The 4272-nt window shown below is 42.5% G+C and overlaps 1 long non-coding RNA gene across 2 annotated transcripts; it reads right to left on the bottom strand.

Annotated features, from left to right (window-relative positions):
• Positions 1–746: 746 nt before the first annotated feature.
• On the bottom strand, positions 747–3943 carry LOC147006873 (uncharacterized). Of its 2 annotated transcripts, none has more exons than XR_015054550.1 (2): positions 3679–3943; positions 747–2971 (listed from the first exon to the last, which is right to left on the bottom strand). It is a non-coding gene; the product is annotated as an uncharacterized LOC147006873 (long non-coding RNA). The 2 variants fall into 2 exon arrangements; XR_015054549.1 differs by having other exon boundaries at positions 3695–3943.
• Between the last annotated feature and the right edge of the window lie 329 nt (positions 3944–4272).

Below are 4272 nucleotides of genomic sequence, written 5' to 3'. Positions count from 1 at the left end.
TAAAAAAATCTGATAAGAAGGGGAATGTTAGTCAGTAGGAGTAAGACGGAGTACATGTGCGTAAATGAGAGGGAGGGTGGTGGTATGGTGCAGTTGCAAGGAGTTGAGGTGGGGAAGGTGGATTGGTTTAAATACTTGGGATCAACTGTCCAAAGTAACGGAGAGTGTGGGAGAGAAGTGAAAAAGAGAGTGCAGGCAGGATGGAGTGGGTGGAGAAGAGTTGCAGGAGTGATTTGTGACAGAAGGGTAGCTGCAAGAGTGAAGGGGAAAGTATACAAGACGGTAGTGAGACCAGCTATGTTGTATGGTTTGGAGGCGGTGGCGCTAACAAAAGACAGGAAGCAGAGCTGGAGGTGGCAGAGTTAAAGATGCTGCGATTCTCGTTGGGAGTGACGAGGATGGATAGGATAAGAAATGAGTGTATTAGAGGGACAGCGCAGGTCGGACGGTTTGGAGACAAAGTGAGAGAGGCGAGATTGAGATGGTTTGGACATGTGCACAGGAGGGAAACGGAGTATATCGGGAGAAGGATGTTGAAGATGGAGCCGCCAGGCAGGAGGAGAAGAGGAAGGCCAAAGAAGAGGTTCATGGATGCGGTGAGGGCGGACATGCGGGTGGTTGGAGTGTCAATGGAAGATGTGGAGGATAGAGCAAAATGGAGACAGTTGGTCCGCTGTGGCGACCCCTAGCGGGAGCAAGCCGAAAGAGGAAGAAGAAGACACATCTGAAAAAAAACGACAAATGTATTCTATGATAAAACATGTAATATTCATTACATGACTTCATAGCACTGATACAAATAAAGGAAATAAAAATATACTTTTCTGTAATCATCACACATTCATACCACCTTTTACCACCAGTAATTACTCCACTCAACATCTCGATGAATACTAACTCTAGACTAAATGAATGGAGAATTTTAAATGAATCTTATTGGGTCATTTGCTGATCTTAATGCATTGGCGAACTGATTGGCTTCATGTCATCTTCGTCACAAATACTGAAGTCATTCACATTTCCACAGTCGGTGCATGGCAAACGATTTTTTTTTTTTTTTTTTTAATGGCATGACCAGTTCACTTTCTCTTTGCACGCACCTTTGCATCCACATCTAACTAGTTCAAGTACAACACGCGGTGCTGGCTTTTCGAGACATTGTACTGGTATAAGGTTTTTGTCGTCATTTAGTTTCCATCCATTGCCCTCTGGGAGCAGGTTCTTTGGCCTCGGTTCTTGGGTGGTTTTGTCTCTTTTGGACATCAGGTTGGCACGCTGTATGTGAGGTTTCAGAGTGCTTCGCGTCGGTGGAAGCGTTTCATCCTCCAAGTTCTTGACCTTGAACAGCTCCCAAAGATCTGGCAATGTGACGCACAAACTTTTGCTGGAGTATACACTGCAGACGAACGTCTCGACATTGACAACATCAGCTTCAGGAAGACTGTCTGGACATCCAAAGATCTGCAAAGTCTTGAAAACGGATTTGCCTTTCTTGACAAATGTCGGTATGCAATAGTCACCAGTGGATTTCATTCTCTCGACCACTCCACACTCCACTCTCTTCTCGATGTTGAGGACACTGCTGTAGCTGGTTCCAAGATGTAGGTCTGACAGGAAGTTGACAAGCTGTTTGCTGCGTACTTTGTTGTGTACAGAGAGTGCCAAGCCAATGTTCAGCAGTGTCTCTGTGTGACACAAATCCAACATCTGACTTCGGCTTATGGCGAACTTGCTTGACGCTCTTTACATTTTGCACAAGTACTTGTGATACAATGCTGACGGTGTTCTTTATGGCTTCATCCCGCCTACCAGAAACAGAGTGTGCATTTGTGCCAAAGAGTAGCTGCTTCAGAAAGAAAGCTGCCATTGGTGGATTTTCAAGCGACATGTTACCAGTGAAGTGCCACTTATCTTTGCAATTCAACAACTCATCACGAAGCAACTTAGTGACTCTAACAATGTCGCTCAGTGTTTCCCCCGAATCTTGGGGTACTACTTTACCAACAGCAACTGAAAGGGTTTTACTATTGATGATATGCTCACTTTCATTGAGTCGATGGGGCCTGACAAATTCAGCAGAACTGATATTTTCTGTTATCAAACTTTTTAGGTGGCGTTTGAAGTCGGAGCTATCCACACGAACACCATGTTCAGTCAAAGTTGACAGATACTCTTAATTAACATCATTCATACTGAGAACAGCACCAGACGAGAGCGAACATTTGACTGCATTCACAATTTCAATGTCACACATATGCTTGGTGATATTATCATCGACCCCAGTACAATCAAATCTGAAAGAACAGCATTGGCGTTCAACATTTCATAAACAATCTCTGTGATAACACATTTCATTTGCAGCGGCATCACCAACTTCAAGGAACAGTGATAGGTTTGCTCGGACTTTGTCATCACGTGTCTTCGTTTTTATGTCCAGAAAGCGGGTCCCCATCGTATCTGTCAGGACAGGATGAAACTCTCCATCTGTCGGATTATCACAGAGAAACGCACAGGACTTGGTCTTTGGCTCCATTGGGCGACACCTGCGAACACGTCTGACAGAATCCTCATCATGTGCCAAGGATGGACGTAAGAGTTCAGCTGGTCGCATTTGTGATTCACCAGATGATGTTTCACAAAATCTCTTTTCGGCTCTTTCCAGCATACCTTTGTGCACTACGAGTTTGTAACATTCTTTGTGGTAATGGATGTTTTCTGTCTCAGATGCAGATAACTTTGACAGATTTTCAGCCAGAGGTGCATACTGCGTTTCTCCATACTGTGCTCGCTTCTCGGCAAAGTTCTTGATGTTACCAATAGAATCTGATGTAACATTCTGTACAAAGGTGTCGCCCTTCCGCTTGCCTTTATCGCAAATGATGCAGGTGAGTGAGTTCATTGTCACGTCCGTTATAGTTGAATATCAACAGGCCTTGCTTCGAAACGGGTGAACTTCTTCATAAGTGCATATCTGGAAATACATAAACATCAATAATTATTTCAGATATCAACTAAATGTTTGGTACATAAATGAATGATGATATGTGGAAGACACCTGATTTTTTTCATAATTTTCCTATTAATATTTTAAGAGATAAAAATAGTTATATCAATATTGGCGCTTTCATTTCGGGCGATAAACAGCGAAATGACGGTACCCCCGTTTAAGCCCCCACAAAAACCCAAATTCCCAAAAGTAAAATTGCCACCAAAGTTTTTCTGTCTCCCAAGACCCTGAAGATGCCATTTAAACAATAAAATCGCTTTTGGCACGCAATTCCCACGGGACCACGTTTCAGGTACACGGTGAACCTGACTATTAACAACAAGTCATCACCAAGATTAACAACAACAACAAGAAGTCATCACCAAGATCAACAACAACAACAACAAGTTATCACCAAGATAAACAACAAGTCATCACCAAGATCAACAACAACAACAAGTCATCACCAAGATTAACAACAACAACAACAAGTCATCACCAAGATTAACAAGTAATCACCAAGATTAACAACAACAACAAGTCATCACCAAGGTTAACAACAACAACAAGTCATCACCAAGATTAACAAGTCATCACCAAGATTAACAAGTCATCACCAAGCTTAACAAGTCATCACCAAGATTAACAACAACAACAAGTCATCACCAAGGTTAACAACAACAAGTCATCACCAAGGTGAACAACAACCTCCCAAAGATCGTTCTTCTTCTTCTTCTGTTGTCCGTTTTCACATCTTCTCCAAGATGGCGGTCGGTGTAGTGACGTCACGGAAACGGGGTTTCTGCGTGGAGGGAACGTCGCGTGTTGTTTTTACCACAGGTTTTCTCATGGCGTCATGATGTGATGTTCGGGGAATGGTTTGAAAAAAAAAATCCTTTCCATCCACTTTCACTTTCCAACTCCTCTCAGCGCAAGCGACGCTATTCTTCTTCTTGTTCTTCTTCTTCTGCTTCTTCTTCTTCTTCTTCTTCTTCTTCCTCTTCTACTTCTTCTTCTTCTTCTTCTTCTTCTTCTTCTTCTTCTTCTTCTTCTACTACTTCTTCTACTACTTCTTCTACTACTTCTTCTACTACTTCTTCTACTACTTCTTCTTCTTCTACTACTTCTTCTTATTCTACTACTTCTTCTTCTTCTACTACTTCTTCTTCTTCTACTACTTCTTCTTCTACTACTTCTTCTTCTACTTCTTCTACCTCTTCTACTTCTTCTTCTTCTCTCACGCGACCAGCAAAGTCTTCGCTTTGTCCAGCCTCCTTCAATAATCC

This window comes from Eptatretus burgeri, unplaced genomic scaffold, assembly GCF_056783735.1.
Source record: "Eptatretus burgeri isolate ZD-2024b unplaced genomic scaffold, Ebu_testis_v1 Ebu_testis_scaffold_1392, whole genome shotgun sequence".
In the NCBI taxonomy this organism is placed as follows: Eukaryota; Metazoa; Chordata; class Myxini; order Myxiniformes; family Myxinidae; genus Eptatretus; species Eptatretus burgeri.
This window is presented reverse-complemented; position numbering and strand designations above follow the sequence as displayed.